At 42.5% G+C, this 24,616-nt stretch overlaps 1 protein-coding gene across 6 annotated transcripts in view; it reads left to right on the top strand.

Annotated features, from left to right (window-relative positions):
• dlec1 (DLEC1 cilia and flagella associated protein) overlaps positions 1–24,616 on the top strand; it is a 206,508-nt gene that overhangs the window by 14,743 nt on the left and 167,149 nt on the right. The window lies entirely within an intron of this gene.

The raw sequence follows: 24,616 nt of genomic DNA on the forward strand, positions 1-24,616 counted from the left end.
CTCTGTCTCCACATTTTCTCCTTCTCTGAAAGTGAACTCTTTTGGGAAAAAGCAGCCACATGCACAGCCACAAAAGCAGGACACTTCTCGGGTCTGGATAACCCCTGGTTTTGTCGATGTCAGCTAATGATAAGCAGAAAAGAAAGTGTTTTGGGGTGAGATTCACCTCAGAGATTGAACTTAGTGACACATCATCAATAATTAGATTTGATAACATATCTTCAATGTACATGCAGAGTAGTTAAGCAAACTAATGACAATTAAACTTGCTTACGTTTTTATCATGTGAACCTACCTGATGTATCTTCATGATCCCGGGCACCGTTTTCAGTGATGGAGGAATCAGTTCAAGGCCTGAGTTAATCTCATCTGCCGTCACCATGAACAGCCTCACTGATGAATGCACTGCAAGCTGTGTATACAGAGTGTTTGCATCTGGGATGTTAGTTCCATATGCAACAATCCTGTCTGTCAGGTTCTTGAGGGCCCCTCCCACCCCATCAGTGGCTCCCTTGCCATGCGACGCCTCTGTGAAATTCCAGCTGACATATTGAAACCCCCTCATGAAAGGCACTGTTGAGGCCAGGTAGAACGCCGTTTTGTTGCGGTACTGGGAGGTGGGTCCATCTGAAATGAAATGAATATTCCTGACTGCTGGATGCTCCTCTCGGATGGCCTTTAGCACAGGATCAAGATGAGCCCATGTTGCAACGGCATGATGCTTCAGGCACGCTGACAGGGAGGCAAAAGACTCCACGCATCCATCCTCAGGTATTTGACCCCAGTATGAAGCGTAACCTGCTGGTTTCCCCCACCAAAGTGGGTGTCTTTCACTTCCCTACTGTACTTGCAACTGTAGTTTTCACTGTAGTCAATGTGCACAACCACATCCTTCTCGGTCAGGCTCTCCCGGAGTGACTTAAGTCTCTGAAATTGGTGCTGGATGTTAAACAGATGGATGGTGAATTTGTTAACATGCTCTTGAGCAAGGTCAGCAAGTTTTTCTTGCTGACCTTGTGTACTTCTTTTCGAGTATGGCATTTTTGACTTCAATCTCTTCCAGTGCACCATTGCTGCCTTTGTTTGTCACTGGAACGGTACGGGTGACCCACTCATCCCAGGAAATGATGTTTCCTTTGATAGACTGATCGATGGCTGTAGGGAAGGTCTGTTCTTTACATTGCATGCACCTTCTGTACATGCATTCCATGTTTTTTGTACTGCAGACACACGACTCAATGATCTGCTGTACATTAGGGGTTGCAATGATGCCCAGTTGGTGAAGTTTCCTGATCTTAAAATTGATGTTCTCATGGCTTTTACACACACGTTTCTCTTTGTGAGATATTTGGCTTGATAATCCAGAAGGGCTTTAGTCTGCAGAATTGAGCCCTGGACAGTTTATTTTGTGGATACTGACATATGAACTTTGAATGGAGTCTCTCCAATGTATTATTTAAGGCCCTCTTCCGGTATACTTGACCTTTCTTGCGGGCCTCACCAGTTTTGCCATTAATTATGGTAGAGTTGTCATCCTGGTGCAAGAAACGACTGACAAGATGTCCCATCAGCCGTCTCTGGCTGTTGTTGGGCAGGGTCTTGAGGTCTCTCCGGTGGGTAGCTTTTTTGTGACTAGTGGTTTGGGCTGGACCTCTTTTTTTTCTTGGAGCCTTCTAAGCTGTTTCTTTAAATTACTAATTGTTCTGGCCTTGATTTCCAGCTTATCTTTGCTCTCCCTCAACTTCGACCTCAGTGAGGTTATGGTCGCCTTCCTTTTTCTTCCCGCTTTGGGGGTGGAGGTCTGCACTGGAGTCGAGCAGTTGAACAGCATTTGGGGGGACTTGGTGCTACCTGTACATCATGTACCTGTACAGCATCTGGCTCATTGATGGAGGGAGGGGTCAAATTCAACATTGCATTCAGGGATTTCTTTTTAGCATAATACTTTGCCGAATTCTTTCTCCATTGTTTGTTTTTTTCATGTTGTTTGTTGGTAAGATGTTCCGTTTTTTTAATTATTCCATTTTGTTTTCTTCTCTGATACCTGAAAGTGCAATATTTGTTATCTGATTTGTTAAGTTTCCCTCTACAGTAGAGCTATTGTAGTTCTACAATAAAATGCCATTTGACTAATTGCTTTATATAATACCACAACAAATGTTGAGTGAGTGAGGGAATGAGTGAATGAATGGGTGAATGAGTGAGTGATCAGTGTATAACAACCAATGGGACTCACTACAACTAAATAAACATGCAATAACAGCTACACATGACAAGCCCTGCTTAATGACATTTCTGACTCTTGACCTTTCTCTTTCCTTCCTCCTGTACTCCTCCAGGAGTTCTGGGTTGCTGTATATCTTCTCTCTATGCTTTTTTAATCTAGCACTTGCTGCAGCTTTATTTTTTACACTAGCTTTAACCCTGCAATAAAAATCAGCAAAAATCTCATGTTAATATGCTAATCAATTCAAAGATAGACTTGTAGTTGGCGCTACAGGCACTACAATGCCCAACTAAAATGGCACTATCAGATTTAATTTAATTTATTTATATATATTTATATTATAATGTATACATTGGGGGCCTACTATATTTCAGATGTAATCATAGACCTGTAGGTGGCACTATATGCTTTTACAATACCTATATAAAATAAATATTTACATAACTCACTTAAACAACAAAAATTAATAAAAAAATTGATGAATTATCACTACCGCAACAACAATTCTCATTACCGCAACAGGCATCACAGTGTTGCGGTAAATGAGATGTGTGTTGCGGAGGATGAGAGGAGCTAGCATATTTCGCTAACAATGGAGAAGCCATTATGACTAAGCAAAAAACAAAATCATGGTTCATTTTAGGAACTTATCTACCTTGATATTGATCAAATATATTCCACTTTCTAACAAGTAATATTTCATGTTGCGGTAATGAGAATCAATTATGTCGTGTACAGGGGTTAAAGAGGGAAGTTTTCATTTTAAAGTATGAAAAATTGAAGAGACTTATATTACCTGGTATCCATCTCTCTTCTTTGTGATGCATCTTGGGAAATTAAAACTTTATTTAAAAAATACTTGTAGTCTTTACAGGAACAAGAACAATGTTGCGGAGGATGAGAACTGCACCCACGGACACCGTGTTTTTCCATGCAATTTTTTGGGGGGAAAGTAAAACTGTATTACGCAGCCTATTTTATATTACTACAATACATAATAAAGAATATACATATTTTTTATACGTAATTTACAATATAAAATACAAATATAAAAAAAAATACAAATGGTACAGATACAATTTTGTAATGTAGTGCAAAATGCAGACATGAAGCCATTAAAGTGAGTGTGAACCCTTGGCCTTGTTGAAGAGGCCAACAGCGGAAGGAAACGATTAAGGAAACCTTAACTCTGACTTTAAGGAAAATCTTAACTTAAGGTGTTTTGTGCAACTGGCCCCTGTTCTTGTGGCGTGAGGTTTTGGTCCTGATGGACCGCAGCCTTCTGCCGGAGGGGAGTGACTGAAACAGAGACTTGTATTCCCAGCTCAACGCACTGCTTCCTGTCAGACAGGAAGTCTGTGATCCACCTGCAGGTGGAATCAGGCACGTTCAGCTGGGAGAGCTTGTCCTGAAGCAGGGCGGGGATGATGGTATTGAAGGCAGAGCTGAAGTCCACAAACAGGATCCTGGCGTAGGTTGCTGGGGAGTCCAGGAGCTGTAGGGTGAAGTGGAGGGCCATGTTAACTGCATCGTCCACAGACCTGTTGGCTCTGTAGGCAAACTGCAGAGGGTCCGTAGAGGGTCTGTGGATTTAAGGTGTGCCAGCACCAGGCGCTCGAAAGACTTCATTACCACAGAGGTCAGGGCGACGGGTCTGTAGTCATTAAGTCCTGTTGGCCTTGGCTTTTTGGGCACAGGGATGAAGGTGGAGGACTTGAGACAGGCTGGCACATGGCATGTCTCAAAGGTGTTAAAGATGTAGGTAAACACCGGAGACAGCTGGTCAGCGCAGTTCTTGAGGGTGGCTGGAGAGACAGAGTCCGGCCCAGCTGCTTTGCGGGGGTTCTGTCTCTTGAACAGTTTGTTCACTTCTCTCTCCTGAATGGAGAGAGTCGTCACTGTAGAGGGGGGGAGGGGGGAGGCCTCATGGGTGGAAAGGGGTAGTTCAGAACTGTCCAGTTGTCTTTCAAATCTGCAGTAGAACTCATTCAGGTCGTTGGCCAGGCGGGAGTCGTTAGTGGAGTGGGGGGCTCTGGGCTTGTAGTTGGTAATCTGCCTGAGCCCTCTCCAGACAGAAGCAGAGTCGTTTGCAGAGAATTGGTGTTCTAGTCTCTCTGAGTACAGTCATTTAGCCTCCCTGACCGCCTTGCTAAACCTGTTCTTCGACTCCTTGAATCTGTCCCTGTCCCCACTCCTACACGCGGACTCTTTCTCTGACCTCAACCTTCTGAGTTTAGCTTTGGTTTGTCCAGATCTATTTTTCAGCAAGATAGCTAGAGCTAACTGAAGCTGAGTTGAATCACGATAGTTTGTTTGCTAAGCTGTAGTGCTAACGTTACTCACCTAAGTCGATCCTGTTTGCTTTGACAACAGAAGTGGATACAACTAACGTAATCATTTCAAATGATATCTTGTCAATCTGTGAAAACAGTGTTGCGTCTTTGTTCCGCAGCTTTACTCGTTGTAAACCAATCTATTCATGAGCATACCATAAAAGGAGACAACCTAGTGTTTTTTCCCGGGAAAAATTCACAAGAAGCATCAGCATTTAGTGCAGGGGGTAATAAACATTTAAACTGTTATCCATTGTATTTGATGTTGTTGGGTGTCACAAAACGGAATATAATATGAAAAAGTAGCTACTTTTTGCAATGATTCTTCTTTCCCCCACAATGCATTGCATGACGTCACGTTGGGGAGACGACAGACCAAAGCCCGCTTTGAGACCATTGAAATCGATTATAAATAAACACTAGGCTAGTACCAGAGAATGTCTAATATGGGCTCTGCTAGTACCATCAAAACGTGGGACATCTAATCGGAAATGTGTTTACAATGTCGGGGGAAATATTTAATTAGGGATGATCTTGGGGGGATTTTACAGGTGGGACTGGCAAGTTTGCCCATAGCTAGCCCGTAGCTAGCATGATGTCTTCTATTTCTAGATCTAGATAAGTTTACCGGTAATACTAGTCTACTTATCTGAACTACAGCTAACGACATGATTGTCCGGGACAAGTGGATTTTCTTGTATGGCAAGTGGAAGAGAAATGTTTAAGTTTAAACTCAAACAAAAATATAGCTGCAAGCAGCGATGCGGGTTCCGCAAAATGGCAAAATATTATAAAAATGTACATTGTAGAAGGTCAAGAGTTGGACAACAAGAGAGCAAAACTACTTCATGTTTGGCCAACAACAATAGGTTGAATGGGGATTTGAACTCATGAGCATAAGGTTACAAGTCAGTCTCTCTATTCTCTCTGCTACACAACAACTGTTGATATTTTATGAATAGAAAGGACAGAGTGTTAGCTTTGGGACAAAGGTCAGGGCTCAACACTAACATTTTTTGGCACTGGGCCAGTGGGTTTGAAACTTACTGACCCCAAGACAATTTTTACTGGCCCCCCATCCAAAAGTTGTAATTTATCATTGTTACAACAAAACCAAAGACTTATAAGTTGTGTTATTCTGTTAACATGTTTAACCATTTATTAAACACATCCTGGATATAAAAAGAACAAAAATGAAATCACATTTCTAGTGATAAAAAATATAAAGGTAATAGTCAGCAAAACAATTGACTTTTAACCTCAAACATGACGTGCTCTCTTCCCTGCTGACAGCCATCTCTTCACAACTCTGTCTAGCTGAAACCGAAACCTCTGGTCCCTCAATGCTAATATATAAAAGCTTCCATAGCACTTCATCAGTATGATACTAAGTACCAGGGCTCTACGCTAATGTTTTCACCAAGGAGTACATGTGCTCCTAAATGAAAACATTTAGGAGCACACAAAGAAATTTAGGAGCACAGTGTTTTTTTATTGTATTTGTTTATTAAACATAACTTAACACAGGGGCGTCGTTAGACCCTTTTTACAGGGGCACGTGCCCAGTATAAATCTGCTGCGCCCCAGTAAATCTTGAAGTTTGAGTAAAAAAATTTTTTTACGCAATATCTCAATCAGCGCTTGTAAAATCAAAGCAGTTTAACCGTAAACACAAACCAATGCATGTCAGCGCGCTCTTCTGAGCTTGCCAAATAGCCACTGCAGCACGCACACAGAAGTCCAGGTGTCGGACTCGGCACGCAAGTCAGATTTGAGGTAGGCTAAGAAAACTACAGAAAACAAAACTAAAGAAAGTTTCTAAATGATATTCCTACCGAACATCTTATTTTTACTAAAACATAAAAACAATAATACATGAAGCTAAAAACAATTGTAGCTTGCATTAACTATAGGTGTCCCTGCCAAAGCTGATATCAAACTTGTGTCCCTGAACTGTTACATAGTGGGTTAAGCAAGGGGAGTTTCTATAGCCTAGTAGTGCATTGTGCGCAACACGCTTGGAAGAAGGGATATGAATAGGGGCCTGTGCCCCAGTACAGTTTTACGTCTAACAACGTCACTGACTTAACAGTTAATGCTGTTAGACAACTATAGACTTTCACTCTGATAGAACTAGAACAAATACTTTATGAAACATGAATATAGTTTATAATATTTTCTTAAAACACTGGGACATTATAGACTATGTAAGCACGCCACGGATTAAAAGGCTTGGTAGTCAAAGCTAGGTAGACCCAGAGCCATATAAAAAGAGAGTTGCGACACTTCCATAGACATCCATTGTAATCGAAGAAGGCGACAGTAAAGCGTGTCATTTGCGACCTATAGTCCCAAACATTGTATTTTCCAACGTTCAACCCCATTCATGTTCAGTGTTCCGAAGCAAGTTAGCTGGTAAATTGATCAAATTACTGCATTATTGATAATATTTTCAAAACTTGTAAGGGCGTAATAGTTTGTGAAAGACCCAGAGAAACACAAATATCCGACGAGGCAAAATCCCGGACAATTTTGGAATCCCTGCTGGACGTATTGTTTAGGTCTCGAAAAGAGGACATGTCCGGGTAAAAGAGGACGTCTGGTCACCCACATTTTATATAGCCAGCTTTACTTGAAGTGTATTGTAAGATATAGCTTGTTAGATTATAAATGCAGTTAGAGCTAGACTGTAGGTCTAGTATCTAACGTAAGCAACACTTTTACTGTAGCTAGCTAGAGAGCACGAGTATCATAACCAGAAGGTCGTTGGTTTATAGTCTGTCAAATTAGTTCTAGTTATTGCTGTTCATTGGCATACAAAGTTAGTCTTCTCTTATTAGCATAGTTAGTAGATCTAATTAGAGCTAGCAAGTGATCACGTGTCGGCGAGATCAGAGTGTCGTAACTCTCTTTTTATATGGCTCTGGCCCATTGGTTGCGAATCGTCGCTCACGCGTCATCATGCCATGTTCACATCGTGCAGTTGCGACTCAGTCACTTGCTTTCCATGTGAAATCGATGGTATACTTGAATACTTCACTTCATCGTGCTGTTGTTCCGTGTATTGACAACAGCCCATCACTCGCGCACTGTGCTCGTAAATTATTTTTCAAGTTCGCACATACCTATTTTTAGGCACAAATGCGAGTGAAATACTCGCACTGTAGAGCCCTGAGTACCCAAGTCGACACCATTCTTCTGCTGCAGTTCAATAGCCTGGGGGAACGAGTCGAACGCCTGGCCCGTCTTAATTACGTGATATACCGTTGTTATAAGTCGTGCAATAACACGATGGGCATCTACATTTAAATTCCTGACCAGCATGGTCAACGGCCTGGAAGATGGATTGTCAACCATCCGCTTAGCTGTCACGCAAACCAGGTGGCTGGTCAGGTATTGTTTTCGAAAATTGTCGGTGCCTCTGTAAAAATATCCACTTTTGTCTGCTTTTGACGGGAACATACGACAGAGTAACACTGTTATCAAACTTTTTCATCGATAGCTTGAAAACCGTGGATATTGACTATTCTTGAGTAGATATCTTTCCAGAATCTCAGTCAATCCACAATCTAGAATAGCCTAGTAGGCAACTGGGCTAGGGCACAGCCCACGTCCAGCTCCTTGCAAGTATAGTCTGTGAGGGTAATGTGGCCGACTCTCTGTTCCCATTAAACTACACAACATGCACACTCAGGGTGACCAACAAGATTATATTAACTAAAAAACAATAACAATACAAACATCTAACTGAACAAACACAACAACTGAAATCCCTCGCATGGCTGTTGTAACCAAACTATTACCCGGGTCTCTTCCCAGTGGGACGTGCCCAGAACACCTCACCAGGGATGCATCCAGGAGGCATCCTTATCAGATGCCCGAGCCACCTCAACTGGCTCCTCTCGACGCGGAGGAGAAGCGGTTCTACTCTGAGCCCCTCCCTGATGACCGAGCTTCTCACCCTATCTCTAAGGGAAAGCCCGGACACCCTGCGGAGAAAACTCATTTTGGCCGCTTGTATTCGCAATCTCGTTCTTTCGGTCACTACCCACAGTTCGTGACCATAGGTGAGGGTAGGAACGTAGATCGACTGGTAAATAGAGAGCTTCGCCTTTCCACGGACCGATGCAGAGCCCGCATCACTGCGGACGCCGCACCGATCCGTCTATCGATCTTGCGTTCCATTCTTCCCTCACTCGTGAACAAGACCCCAAGATACTTGAACTCCTCCGCTTGCGTCAAGATCTCCAAACCCCACCCGGAGATTGCACTCCACCCTTTTCCGGTCAATAACCATGGCCTCAGATTTGGAGGTGCTGATTCCCATCCCAGCCGCTTCGCATTCGGTTGCGAACCGCTCCAGTGAGAGCTGAAGGTCACGGCCCGATGAAGCCAACAGGACCACATCATCTGCAAAAAGCAGCGACCTGATCCTAAGGTCACCAAACAGAACGCCCTGGCTGTGCCTAGAAATTCTGTCCATATAAGTTATGAACAGGAACTCCTTTCGAACCTTGGATTAGCAAGATAATGTTTTGTTAGCGATTGAATGGTAATGCAAGCTAGCTAAAAACAATTGAGTTAACCCTTGTGCTGCCTTCGGGTCACATAACCAAAAGGTTCATAACGAACCTCTGTTGTGTTTACCCAATACAAAAACAAATAATTTTCTTTTAACCTTTGCAATGTGGGGGGTCTGAGACAGCCCAACAGAAAATGCTTCACTTTGTTTTTGTATGCGGTAAAGTTGTCGCAATACGACGGTGGGTCACAATGACTGATGGGTCAGAACGACCTGAAGATAACACAAAGGTTAAACAACTTGCTAAATGAATTAAATGTCTGTTAAATGTCAAATCCAACTATAAATGTATAAAAGAGAGTTCCAATCAAATCTGATTTTTTTTTTTTTTACCTAGATGTTTAAAAGGCTACCTTTGCCTAAACTGACATGCACCAACTCAGAGCACTGAGTTTCAACATCCATTTACACATTTAGTCTCTATTTGTTACTCTACTCTTAAGGCATGTTTAACTTAATGTCTGCACCTCTCTGTCACCAACTGTCTCTGGAGTGGGGGGTGGGGGCTTCACAGGGTGTCTACAGGTATAAACAAGTTAAATGTAAGACTTTTTAAGACCATTTAATACCACTTCCAAATGAAATTAAAGACCAAACTTACGATGGAAATACAAATCAAAAGTGGAAATATACAGTAATCTTACCAAGTAAACACTGATGTCTGTTCAATATAAACTGTTTGGTAAAATGACAATAATCGGTTGAGTTTAAGAACATTGACTAAATGTGTGTAATGCGAAAGGATAACACACATTTAATAATTGCAGTCCTAAACTAGAGAGGGTACAATTTCTGGGGAAATTGTAGGGTGTGCTTGCTTGCGTCGGTTGCACAGGGGTCCGTTTTTGAATGACATTTTTACAACTGATATTTCTGTATATTTTATATAAAAATGCATACTTATTATTTATAAAGATAACATAGATTTAAAAGAATTTTTTTTGCTGCTCATTTACAACTGAAAATACGAGTGAAGTGTAGAATGAAATAGATGTCTTCTCATTTCCCCTGCAAGAGGCAGCCTCATCGTTGAAACAAAACGAATAAATTGGGCAGACCGGTGTAAAAATTGACCTAATCTCTATGACTTAAACGTCATTTTAAGTTTTTCCCTTCTCATGATATTTTCAGGCATTTAGCCTACTCATTGCATTCATTCATTAATAAAGAACCCCCTTTGAAGATTATTCTACGACGTTGCCCGGCAGTAGAAGATGGAATCGCGATTCAAACAGTACCATCTGCTAACGGAAAATATGCCCCCCAAAACGTAAATAAGCTTGACATTTATTTAGTGGAAAATCGCTCATTCATAAAAAGCTCACTGGTAGCGATCATTGTCAGTAACAACGCAAAATGCGATATAGCCCTGTGTGGAGAAGCTGCCCCGGTAAATTGTACTACTACGGCACAGTACTAGACTACTGCTGTGTTCGTCTTGGTAGCGATTGCGTTGGTTGAATTGGATTTAACGTTCCGTTGTACGGTTTAGGCTGAAATTAATTATTTTCATGAACAGATTGACAACGTTTAGACTGTGGCAATGAAGTTCAGGTTAGTAGTTAGATAGACTTTTGATTTAAGTAAGGGGAGTGCCGAACATGTTCTGTCGCCGTTTGATTTCCTAAACAGCTGTGTAGTGTAGATGTTTTTGTAGTGCGTCTCACGTAAGCTACAGCGTTGCAGTGAGCTACACTGGTTTGAAACCACAGGTAATGGTAATTTCACCAACAAATCGTTTACTAATGTCAGAATAAACCCTACAACGAAAATGTATATGTGAGGAATGTTTATTTTAACGATTGAAAACAGATAACGCTACATCATAGACCACTGTAGTATGTGTTGCCCGGGCAACACAGGCTAATGTCATGATGCTAATATTTCAGTGAAATAGTAGACTACTGTTTCCGAAAGTAGATGTACTTCCTTAATAATATCAGCTTATATTGTACATTACACATCACAATTGTGTGTCATATCACAAAGTAAAATGAGTAAATAGTTATCACCCTGGCCTCTTTGCTTGTGGCGTTTCTGCAGCTGCCTTGCAGTAAAGCTATAGTTAGCCTAGCTATCCCCCAAGTTAACAGATGCGAAACGAATGTTCTGCCAAAGGTAGTCACGCGTGTTTTCATGACGTAGTGACGTTAGTAACGTCAGTGACTGTGGCTAGCAAATTAGCCACCGTTAGCTTCACTTTTCGCCACAAAAACTTAACTTAAGCCCAAACCATGCAACGGAACGTAAATTCCAATACAAGCAACTCAATCGCTACCAAGACAAAACTTTTGACACCTACGTTGTCTATGTAGGCCAAATATTGACTGAGTTTTAGGGGGGCAAAAAGAATAATAATAATAATAATAATATATATGTGAGAGAACAAAGGTTGTGCCCTTGCCGAAGGCAAAGCACACCCAATTATATTATTTTATAGATAGAACAGAATACAGTTAGGTCCATAAATATTTGGACATTGACACAATTTTCATCATTTTGGCTCTGTATACCACCACAATGGATTTGAAATGAAACAATCAAGATGTGCTTTAAGTGCAGACTTTCAGCTTTAATTTCAGGGTATTTACATCCAAATCAGGTGAACGGTGTAGGAATTACAATACATTTTATATGTGGCCCCCCCCTTTTTAAGGGACCAAAAGTAATTGGACAATTGGCTGCTCAGCTGTTCCATGGCCAGGTGTATGTTATTCCCTCATGGGAGTTCGTTATTTCATTGACAAGGAGCAGATAAAAGGTCTAGAGTTCATTTCAAGTATGGTATTTGTGTTTGGAATCTGTTGCTGTCAACTCTCAATATGAAGTCCAAAGAGCTGTCACCATCAGTGAAGCAAGCCATCGTTAGGCTGAAAAATCAAAACAAACCTATCAGAGAGATAGCAAAAACATTAGGTGTGGCTCAATCAACTGTTTGGTACATTCTTAAAAAGAAAGAACGCACTGGTGAGCTCAGCAACACCAAAAGACCCGGAAGACCACGGAAAACAACTGTGGTGGATGACAGAAGAATTCTTTCCCTGGTGAAGAAAAACCCCTTCACAACAGTTGGCCAGATCAAGAACACTCTCCAGGAGGTAGGCGTATCTGTGTCAAAGTAAAAAATTAAGAGAAGACTTCACCAGAGTAAATACAGAGGGTTCACCACAAGATGTAAACCATTGGTGAGTCTCAAAAACAGGAAGACCAGATTAGAGTTTGCCAAAAAACATCTAAAAGAGCCTGTACAGTTCTGGAACAACATCCTATGGACAGATGAGACCAAGATCAACTTGTACCAGAATGATGGGAAGAGAAGAGTATGGAGAAGGGAAGGAACTGCTCATGATCCAAAGCATACCACCTCATCAGTGAAGCATGGTGGAGGTAGTGTTATGGCGTGGGCATGTATGGCTGCCAATGGAACTGGTTCCCTTGTATTTATCGATGATGTGACTGCTGACAAAAGCAGTAGGATGAATTCTGAAGTGTTTCTGGCAATATTATCTGCTCAGTTTCAGCCAAATGCTTCAGAACTCATAGGACGGCGCTTCACAGTGCAGATGGACAATGACCCGAAGCATACTGCGAAAGCAACCAAAGAGTTTTTTAAGGCAAAGAAGTGGAATGTTCTGCAATGGCCAAGTCAATCACCCGACCTAAATCCAATTGAGCATGCATTTCACTTGCTAAAGACAAAACTGAAGGGAAAATGCCCCAAGAACAAGCAGGAACTGAAGACAGTTGCAGTAGAGGCCTGGCAGAGCATCACCAGGGACGAAACCCAGCGTCTGGTGATGTCTATGGGTTCCAGACTTCAGGCTGTCATTGACTGCAAAGGATTTGCAACCAAGTATTAAAAGTGACAATTAGATTTATGATTATGTTAGTTTGTCCAATTATTTTTGGTCCCTTAAAAAGGGGGGGGGCACATATAAAATGTGTTGTAATTCCTACACCGTTCACCTGATTTGGATGTAAATACCCTGAAATTAAAGCTGAAAGTCTGCACTTAAAGCACATCTTGATTGTTTCATTTCAAATCCATTGTGGTGGTATACAGAGCCAAAATGATGAAAATTGTGTCAATGTCCAAATATTTATGGACCTAACTGTATATATTATTACACTATGGTGTAAATAGTGGAGCAGAAACTAGCAATCCCATGGAAACAAAGGCACATGTGTGAGATGTACTGATGTGGAGCACAAATCATCCAAGAAGCAGTACTTCTCTTGAGTGGTTTTTATTCATATGAATAATCATTGGATTCAGGTCAAAAGTCTATCACTTGAACTGGTTTCATCACTTAAAACACTCAAAGTCTGCCTGGCATACTGGGACATGGAAAGGATTACACATTTAGACTTTCATCAAAGTAAAAAATGCTGGTTTGTCCTTTTTCATCAATGTCCTCAAAAAAGCAGTCTGCAGAGCTACTGTGTCTGTGGGGTGACTGTCTCTGGAGGGCTGGCAGGCAGGGGCAAGCAGGGCCTGCAGGCAGGCAGGCAGGCAGGCAGGGCAAGCCAGCTGGATGAAGCTGTCCTGGGGTCAGGACTGAAGAGAAGCTGTCCAGCTAGAGAGGGGTAGTCCAGCAAGGGGTCTATGTTGCTCTCAGCCATCCTCTGTTGCATCCTCTGTTACGCTCAGCATCCTCTGTTGTTGCTCTCAGCATCCTCTGTTGAACTCTGTTGAGCAGGCCTCTGCATGACCCTCCAGACCTGTAAAAGTGAAGAGTCCATGTCAGTTGTGAAAAATGAAGCTTTTTCAATCTACACTTGATATAAACTACAGTTGACTGTGAAATGCAGTGGCATTACTTGAACTTGAATCCAAATGTGTTGACCTGATGGAGACTCATGCAAAGTCACTCAAAACACAGGTTCGATTCCAGGCTCTGGCAAGAGTATTTAGCTCTAAACTGGTCAATATATACACATCTGACCAAAGACCAGCTCGACCTTTGCCTGTAAACAGTGATTCTGACTGTCACAGACCTTTAAATAGCCTGACTTACTGAAATTGGCAAAACTAGCCTGGCTAACTTAGGTCGCTTTCTCAGGGCATATGACGAATTAAACAGGCTCGCCTTGAAAAATCAGATATACTGGCTATCTTAAGCAGGCTCTTGTCTACAAAAAGCAGTTCTCCCTGACGTTTTTGGAGTAGAAATACAAAATTGTTTACACACTGCCAGTGGCCGAGCCGAGTCTGACTCTGAGGCTAACGTCACAAAACAATGTACCCCCGGGACGCAGTCTCACTCCAATTGCAAGTCCACAAAACACAAAAATAATCGGAGCATCTGGCTAAAAGCACAATTCCCACATCCCTTGAAGGCTGCCCTGCTCGACTTGGTGGTTGGTGTAGAATTGACCGAACTGTAAAATTGTGAACTTATGAACTATGCGGTCTCCCTGGCGCATAGGCTTATTACAAAGACTTTCACGACACAAATCAAATTTCTGAGCCGACAGGTCTGTGGGGAATCGCTTTTTCCCCTAAAGGCTGCCCTCCACTAGCCTGGCTCTGCCCTCCTATGTACTTCCGCTGAATTTTGATTTTGCTTCTGTACTAGGTCTGGCCATGAGGTAAGTAAGTCAGATGTCTCCGGTAAATTTTCTACCGGCCAATCAGCGAACAGAGGGAGTGGCTGTCGTGCGCTAGTTTTTGTTGTAGTTCCGTAATGGCGGCGGAGAAAGATGCGAGCGAAGCCATTCGGTCCGTTGTGGCAACGCTGCCGAATATCCATAAGCTAAAGCCAGAGCAAGAACAAGTTTTGCTGAGTTTTGTTGGTGGCCTTGATGTTGTGGCCCTCTTCCCCACTGGGTTCGGGAACAGTTTGATTGTCCAGCTACGGCAGCTAGCTCTGTTACAGTAGTGGTGAAGGAATTGGCTAAGGCGAACGCTAGCGACTGGTTATGGCAGATCAGAGTGGCTCTGGGCAGATCCAATAGTTTTAAACTTCAACAGAGTACCCGCCTACAAGGAAGTCAACGCTTGTCAATGGAGCGAGGCCAGACTCTCTGTACAAATGAAATGTACGAGAGTCTGGTTAGGACCAGGCTAGCCCTCCACAACCTTTTTGAAGAATTTGCCGAGATGCAAAAGGATTCACTAATTATAAACACAGAGGAAAAAAGCTAGCAACTTTTCGATTTCGGTTTTCCATCACTTCAGACGGAAGTGACGGAAGTAAAGGTCTAAAAGTGCTCAAACCTTGAGTTAAACAACTTGCTAAACCACCATAATTCAAGAGTAGTGTACTTTCACGAAGCCAATCATTGATTCTAGCTTAAAATGTGTAAAAATTGGTGACATGACTTACCGAACGTGGCTGCCTCCAACACCGCTATCATTCGATTCCAGGTCAAAACAATAATGGCCGCTGAAAAAGAATTTAGATCGCGAGCTACGATTGGAAGAGAAATGGAACAGGAGCTAAAAACCGAGGGTGCATGTGTGTGTGTCTCGCCAAGCTTGCGCTTGTGTCAAGTAGGGTGACCATCTGTCCCGTTTTGCACTGTATCGCACAGCATTTTCAATATGTGACGTGCGGGACAAGGGGTGAAAATGCTGTGCGACACAACGCAAAGCCGGACAGGTGGTCACCTTAGTGTCATGGGGCAGGATGAGTCTGAGAATTTGGAGCGCGCGCGCGTCAATATATGATTGAATTCAATTGAATTCAATCATATATTGACATACCAAGGTGAAATTGTTTATGGTACTTCAGAGTAACGTCATCTTGAACCCTGCTATGTTTGCAAAACCATCAGTCAAAATTATATTTGATTTATTGACACAAGATATTGAGGCAATGTGGACATTTCTTATTCCATGGCACCCTATTGATTTGATTCACATGACGTCACTGTAGCTTTGCGCCGCCATCTTACCTACCTACTCGGCCTTAGAAATGCCTGCAATATGCCTGCTTTTTCCCTCTGTTTCGGTGAAGTTCATCTCGGTGAATTCTGCTCAGGTCGAGGAGGACAGCCTTTAAGAGAGAACGCGATTCCCCATTGATCTGTCGCATCAGAATTTTGATTTGGGTCACGAAAGTCTTGCAATTTGAGTGAGAATGCGTCGCCCGCATAGAAGTAGGCGGCAGCCATGCCTTGGTCCCCCGGTTTTGACGTTAGCCTCAGAGTCAGACTGAGGTGCTCAATGGCAGTGTTCACAATGTTGTATTTCACTCCATTCTACACCACAAACGTCAGGGAGGACTGCTTTTGGTAGATACGAGCCTACCGAAGATAGCCAGAATATTGGATTTTTTTAACCGAGCCTGTTTCATTCGTCATTTGCCTGAGAAAGCGACCTCCGTTAGCCAGGCTAGTTTTGACCGTTTCACTAGGTCAGGCTATTTAAAGGTTTCGGACAAATTACTTTTGTGCATAGAACGTAAGTGCCTCAAAATTTCAAGCCCTGCATCTGACATTAAAGAACATTGTCAAGATTAATGACAGCTAGCCGTGGCACTAAGATGAGTGCTAGCTAGCTCTTAGCCACTTAGCTAACAACTCGCTACCTAGTCAGAGTAAACTACGACCAAAAACATACATTTGATTTATTTCAAATAATAAATAACTTTCCCATGATTAAATAGAAGTCCTTGGTGGCCATGTGCCGCACTTTCACGTCATTCACCCATCCAGCCACAGCATACTGATAGACATCCGTACTCTTGAAAGCCTTCAAGCAATCCCCACTGTATGGGGAGGGTTATGTACAAGGTAAGTGTTTATAGCTAGCTCTGTCATGGAAAGCCAATTGGGACAAGCCTGGGGCAGATAATAAGGAACCAAAGAAAACTGCGGGTAACAAATAGGCTAAGGATCGGAGCTTCAAATTGATTTTTTTCCGACATATCTCTGTCTCACTTTCTCATTGAAATCGGCAGTGTGGGCGGCCATACTGGGCGAGATCGGTAGTGCATATGGCGGCGGTCTGTTTGGAAGTGACGTAAGTGGCATATATGAATATAAAGACATGCATTCTACACATCTATTACAAATTTCGATTGGATCTATGGTTCATGAGGAGAAGGGTTTTGAAGGTTGTACCAAATTTGGACAGTACAGCAAAAACTATCATGGCGGACCTTATGGGTTCTTGAGGCTTTTTTGTTCCCCATTGTTTTATAGCGCCGTCTGGTAGTAATGAGTGACATGGATCATTGGGCCAAATTGGAAAAAATCGGGTCTAGGACTTTTTGAGTTATTGGGCCATTTAGCAGAGAAAAATAATAAGAATACTAACAAAAACAATAGGTTTCCTCCTACCGGAGGAACCCTAATAAAATGTCATGTTACTTGCACTGGCCAGCTTGTAAATAATGAGGATAGCCTACGGAAGTTGAGTTTGCCAATATAGTTAGCGATGCTAGCTAACGTTAGTTTGCTAGCTGTATGCAAGACCCAGTGAAGTGTTATACATAACACTTCACGTCAGTCTTGCAGCCGTTTGATTGACTGAAATTATTATGAAATGTTATGTTCTACTAGCCATTTGCCTACTTAAGCAGGTCACAGTATTTCAAAGCCCTGATAGTGTAACTGAGACGACACAGTAATTAATTCCTCTTTCAACTAATAAGACTCCCTGTTCAAGTGTTGAGCATTAAATTAGCTGCACAGTCTGTAGATATCTTGGGACGAAGCTGCAATACAGTACATAACAGAAAGTGTTTCATTCTGCAGAAATCATTTGTATAATATTACAGCTCATCTTCGTTGGTCAAAGGCACAATCTTTACCCGGACGTGACTTTAGTGCATGGAAAAGTGAAACGTAAATGTAGGCTACTTGTCCAAAGGACAAGTGCCTCAAAAAGTTAATGTCAGGCCCTGAATGATCACTGTTACTAGTGTTACGGTCGTGGTTGTCTAGGGGGAATATTAGTCGACTGTCCCCAATGCTAGGGCTAACAGCGGCGGGCCCCGACAGGTGAAAACTGGGAACGAGAAACTGTAACACTCACCCCAGCCAGGTAGACTCCCACCCCGGTCTCTGGGACAGCCCAAGCCGCCGTTCAGTTCGGCGAACAGCTCGTTCACGGTTGTTAGTTGATCGGTTGGTATATAGATATCGGTACATTAAGCACGACGCTTACACAAAGAAAGAGGGATAGGCAGCAGATGGGAAACAGAAAACCCTGAAGACAACCGGTCGACATCGATGGTTACATCTGTGCTCAAACCGACTCTGAAGCTCTCCCATCCTTCCGCTATCCGGGAGTTCAAAAGGCTAAACCCCTCCCCTTGATGACCTGGGCCCCAATCAGGACACCACCACCACCGGCCTTGCACCACCATGTGCAAGGCCGCCGGGCCACTAAAGTGTCATATTTAAAAGTTACTCCCGAGAAAGGAATATGAACCTCCCTCTAACACCCTGCCACTAGGCGTGCACGTAACACTAGATATAAAGAAAACGTTGACTTTCACTCGGTGCTATTCACTGACAGTAAAAAAATATGGGCCGTTCTTGTATGCACTGCTATTCGTAGACTAGTTACAGCACTCGTTGCTGCATTGCTAAATGATAGCAACTCACCAGGACACTTCACAAACTCTCAACTCATTCTTCTTGGACCATGCATTTAATTGGCTTTGACGGCCATCAGGTCTCGGCAACTCCTCATTCGCCCTCTCACGTCTAACAGGTTTGAAATTATACGGCTGCAGGCCATCATACATATTGTAGTTCTTGCCACCTCTTCATCATCCCAGTCAGTCGCCATAGTTCTAGTACTAGGCTGAGGCTACTCTCCTCCACGACTCCCCAACGTGATGTCATCATGGAATTGTGCTAATATGCTAATGGTAACAACAAAAACTTCAAAAACTGGTCTTTAAAACCATTAGGAGACACCATTTGGAGATATGTTAAATGATATACATATCTTAAGTGCTTCATGTACCCATTAATCAACAGTGGTGTTTAACCTGCCATATGGCCTTTAAACAGCGGTGGAATAGTTGTTCTTACCAGTGTCTCGCATACAGCGTTGCAATGTCATAATAAATCCTAAAACAAACATTTATTTGTGAGGAATGTTTATTTTAACGATTGAAAACGGATGTATCACAGACCGCTGTCGTATGTGTCGGGCAGCAACTCGATGACTATTGATCAAAACAGAACGAGCGTTCGGCTGTAGCCTACTTGAAACATACTATTGAGAACATATTCGCTGACATGCATTGCACGCGTGATGAACACAGTTTTTTTTTTTTTTCATCACAGACTTTTTCTTGCCTTTGGCGCTCGGGAAAACGGCTTTGGCGCACGCCAACATTTTCTCTATGCAGGAAAAACCCTGCTATGGGAATAAGAGTGAATGCAATTAGGAAGATGTTGAAACTCAATGCTCTGAGTTGGTGCATGTCAGTTTAGGCAGAGGTAGCCTTTTAAACATCTAGGTAAAAAAAAAAATCTGATTTGATTGGAACACTCTCTTTTATACATTTATAGTTGGATTTTACATTTAACAGACATTCATTTAGCAAGTTGTTTAACTCAAACAACCATAACACAGTACATATGGTATACAAAACTGAGACTCAGATTTGAATAAATTGCTAGCTTGGGTGTTATCTTTACATATAGATGGGGTCTTGTTTTTACAAACAATGAGGATGCACCATAGAGTTAATATAACCAGAGGAAGCAACTTTTGTCTTCCAAGATGGCGTCCCCATTCATTTCTATGAAAAGTGCTCAGTGGCGCAGTGAGGCAAGCGAGAGCGCGAAACTGGACCGCGCCATCTTTCCACTTCCGACTCTTCCGGTCTAGCTTTAAACAGTGGCTCTTTTTTTCCCAAGCTCCGAGACGTCGTGCACGCTTGCAACTAGCTGTACACGTCATACTTTGCGACAGCCAGTGGTGAGCATAGATTTATATGGTTGCGAGCGTGTAAACTAAGGCATTGCAGTGGCAGAATGGGGTACAAGTCAGATAAGAATCAGAGACATGATGCAAACTTAAATGTATGCTGTCATTGTATAGTATTCCTTTCACTTGGTTGTTAGAAATAGGCTATAGGGCTAAATATAGGGCTATTCTAGACGGAACTCATCACATATGTTGCTTTTTTTCTTGTGATTTGAGTATGATTTCCAACGCATTGTATCGGATTAAATAAACTGTTAACATAAACACCTAGCTCCGTCGTTGTTCTCGCCAGGCAAAGAAAGCTCAATAGTTATTTTGGTAACAGAAATCTTCCATAATGCAGACTTACCATAGCTTACTGTCAACTGTATTTTCAAACGAAATGCCACGAAATTCACACTGCCTTCAATTTACATATCAGTGTAGAAATGTGGCCTATGTTTTATATGTTCTACAAAACAAAACGCCTATTAATGGATATAACGTGATCTAACAAGACTTGGAAATAATGTAATAAATAAAAGCTTGAGAAGTGTGTCTAAAATATACTTTATTTAACATTTGACTTTGAAAGGGGCATATTAACAGAACTAGGCCTATATACAAGACATTTCCATCAGATATAAGTGGGGGTGAAACAGTCACTGAGGACCTTCATTGTCCCACAAAAGCAGTCTGGCTTGATGACACGATTAAAACAAATAATAATGGGTGTGTTTAACAAAAGCTTCTGAAGGCAAGACTAATCATATTTCTATCATTTCTTATTGTGGTTATCAGTTCAAGTATTAATCTTCGTCTTTGTTTCAGATAGACATGTCAACAATCTATGCTCACGCTTAACATAATGTAATATTTGCCATCATGTCATGAACGTAAAAACCCAGCATGCAGTGTGGCATGCCAAAAAACGAAAAGAGTTGTGGAAAATAGTTTGGTTACATAAGCCGTGGAAGGGATTTCAGTTGTTGTGTTCGTTCAGTTAAATAATGTTATTGTTTGTTAGTTAAGATAATCCTGTTGGTCACCCTGATTGTGCACGTTGTGTAGTTTAATTGGACCAGAGTCTCACCTTGACAATGTATAGTAAGCCTGCTGTACCTGCACAAGTCACTCTCACAAGCAGCTGTTCATGGGCTCTGCCCTAGCCCAGTTGCCCACATGACTCTTTGTCAACAGTGCACTGACTGATATTCTAGAAAGAGATCCACTCAGGAAGAGTTCCTATATTCCTGGTTTTCAAACCAGTTTCGGGGAACTTTAAAAACAGGTTCAAATGTATTGATCACGTGTGGCATGTTTTTGGGCTACTTCTAAACCTCATGCGGCCGCCGCATTTCTGCCTTGGTGTGACCTGTGCTGGGAGAGAGGGAAACAGCATGGATGGGGAAAGTGTGTGGCTAGAGTAGTGGTTCATAACCTACACACTTCCTTTAGTAAAGTGTATCCTCACTTTCATAAAGTTAATGTTGCTCCGTGTCTCTGTTTGGTGGTGATAGGATGCTGCATTAAATAATTTGTTGTTTACCAATGAAACGTGAGGATAGCAGAAAACAAGGAAAATATAAATCCACCAGTCATTTTTACATTTTAACTATGGAGGCATCTATTGGATAAATGTGGTAACTCCTCCGTTGTACACCCAAAAAATATTGGGCTAGTTGTCAGCCATTTTGTGCTGGTTTTGAGCACTCGTTGGGCTGGAAATTTTTGCCGAACTTGGCAACCCTGAACTCAGGTGTGATGTCATTCCCAGTCCTGAGTCAAAGCTTTTAAAGAATGGATCTCTGCATGATGGGCCTGACCAAAGCACATGTGGCCTTACAGAACACGCTTCAAAGTTGTCACTTTCAAAAGGGTGCCATTGTCACCCAGTCAGGCCAAGATGTCTGAAAGTTGGTACGCATGCCTTATTGCTCATGGGGAACAAAAAAGTCTCAAGAACCCATAATGTCGGCAGCATGGATTTTTCTCTACAGTGACAATTTGTGAAGAATTTCCAAAAATGACTTAAATCATCCATTGCTCCAATTGTCTTGAAATGTTGTGTACATGTATGAAATACATGTCTGTATCATGTCAATTTTGAAATAGTTTGCAATGTTGAGGAGGAACCCGCCATTGCTGCCTGCTATATTTATTATTATTATTTGTATTTTTTACATTGTGTTTCACTGCAATCAACCTAACCAATATTTTCATTAGGGGTGCACGATATATCGACTCAATATCGTTTTTGCAATATCACGTTGTGCAATATCAATATCGAAAATGTCCCGAAAAGTATGCAATATTCTGTTTATTTTGTGGAGAGATGCGCCGGGGGCTGCATTTTGTGATCAATTCAGGGCACGCGTATTTCATTGGTCAGTTGCCCTGTCACAAATGCACACGTCGACAGCGTGAGTGAAGAGGGACATAGACAGCGAAATAAGCGAGAAGCGAAAGGACAGAAAGAGAGAGTGCGAACTGCAAATCGAAGAAACTGAAAAGTAAGAAGATGAGTGTGGCTCAGGGAGACGACGAAATTGTAGCGATTGAAGAGGAAACATTAGTTTCCAAAAATAATGCCTCCTCGCCAGCGTGGAAGTTCTTTGGCTTTAAGCCAACAGATGTGGCTCAGGCTAATGCACTATGTAGAACATGCCGTGTGGTGGTACAGCGCATAAGAGGCAATACAACAAACCTGTTTTCTCACATCAAAAACCACCACAAGATACTGTACGATAAGTGCACAGTAATATCACATAAAAAATCGGCCACAGTTAATAAGCCAGATGTAGCAAAGCAAACATCGCTAGCGAGTGCTTTTGCTAGTGGTACGAAGTACGACACAAACTCCAATAGACATAACACAATCACAAATGCAGTAACATTCTATTTGGCCAAAGACATGATGCCTATTTATACAATAGAAACTTTGTGAGACTCTCTTGTAGTCTCTTCCCTTCCCCCCTCCCACAGACACCTGTGGATTGCGGCCTCTGTCTGGGTCACGACCAAGGATGTCTCCATGGCAATACAATCTGCGAACTGTGAATCTGACTGATTATGGCCTAGGCGAAGGCGTCAGCCCAGGCCTACTCATACACTAACTTTCACCTACTACAGATATGCATGTCATGAGTTCTGTAATGTTGTACAATGTATGTGCCTATGTGCTGAGGTGTTTTTTCCTGTTCCCACACTGTACTCCTCTAGGAGCATAGTCTGGGGGTTGACTTTTTCTCTCCTCTCCTCATGTTTCTGCTGAAATTTCAAGGGGGCGCCGATAATGGCTGCCTCAGTCGGTATCTTTCGGCCAAAGTAAATTCCTTGTCTGTGCAAACTTTCATGGCAAATAAAAACCCATTCTGATTCTGAAAAAGGATTCAAGAAGCTTTTGAATGAACTGGACAAAAGATACAAAATCCTATCCCGCACTTATTTCACACAGGTAGCTATCCCGCAGCTATACGAACAGTGCAGAAAGGCGGCGCAGGCACAGTTTCAAACCGGACAAATTGAATATTTTTCCTCAACGACGGACCTGTGGTCCAGCCGTACAACAGAGCCCTACATAAGTCTCACTGCATTATATAACGCCCGAATATGAACTTGTCAGCAAATGCCTGCAGACTTCCTACTTCCCAGAGGACCGCACGGGACAAAACATCTCCGACCTAATCGATGCCCTGGATTCATGGGGGTTGCATCCGCAGCATCAGGTGGCTATAACGACTGACAACGGGAGCAATGTGAAGAAGGCTACGGAACTCAAGAAATGGCAGAGGTTACAATGCTTCGGGTACCTGTTGCACAATGCTGTTGAAAATGCAATGAAAGATGATAAGCACATTGACAAGGCTACAAAGTTATGCAAAAAGTTAGTGGGCCACTTTTCTCACAGCTGGAAGAAGAGGAGAGCTTTGACAGAAGCACAGAAGGAGCTCAACCTTCCAGAGCATGCACTTGTCACAGAATGCCAAACCAGATGGGGGTCTAAGCAGCACATGATTGAAAGGGTGCTGGAGCAGCAGAAGGCGGTGGCTCATATTCTCTCCACCGACAAGAACAACAGGCACTTGGTGCCGACATGGCATGACATTGACGTCCTTGAATCCATCAACAAGGCCCTATCTCCACTGAAGGACTTCACCGATGCCCTTTCGGGAGAGAGCTACGTCAGTGTATCTTCTGTAAAGCCAGTCCTTCATCTTCTGAACACTCAAATTCTGATTCGAGATGAAGAGGACACCAAGCTTACCCAATCCATCAAATCGAAGGTTCTCCAGTACCTGAATGCCAAATGGGATCAGTTCACAGAAGACCTGCTGGACATGGCATCGTTCGTGGATCCAAGGTTCAAAACCAGATACTCCAGTGAGGAGAGCATCCCCCATCTCACGGCCAGGATACAGACAGAGATGAATAAAATGTCAAGAAAGAACAGTGCCACAGAGCCCCAGGATCAGACAGTCCCAGCCCCACCTCCAAAAAGGCCAAGAGGTCATTGGGGAGTTTGCTGAAGAGCAGCAGCACCACCACACCAGCTGTACACCCCCTCCATTGACAGCGAGGATGATCCCCTG

The sequence above is a fragment of the Osmerus eperlanus genome, chromosome 15 (genome assembly GCF_963692335.1).
Source record: "Osmerus eperlanus chromosome 15, fOsmEpe2.1, whole genome shotgun sequence".
Classification (NCBI taxonomy): domain Eukaryota; kingdom Metazoa; phylum Chordata; class Actinopteri; order Osmeriformes; family Osmeridae; genus Osmerus; species Osmerus eperlanus.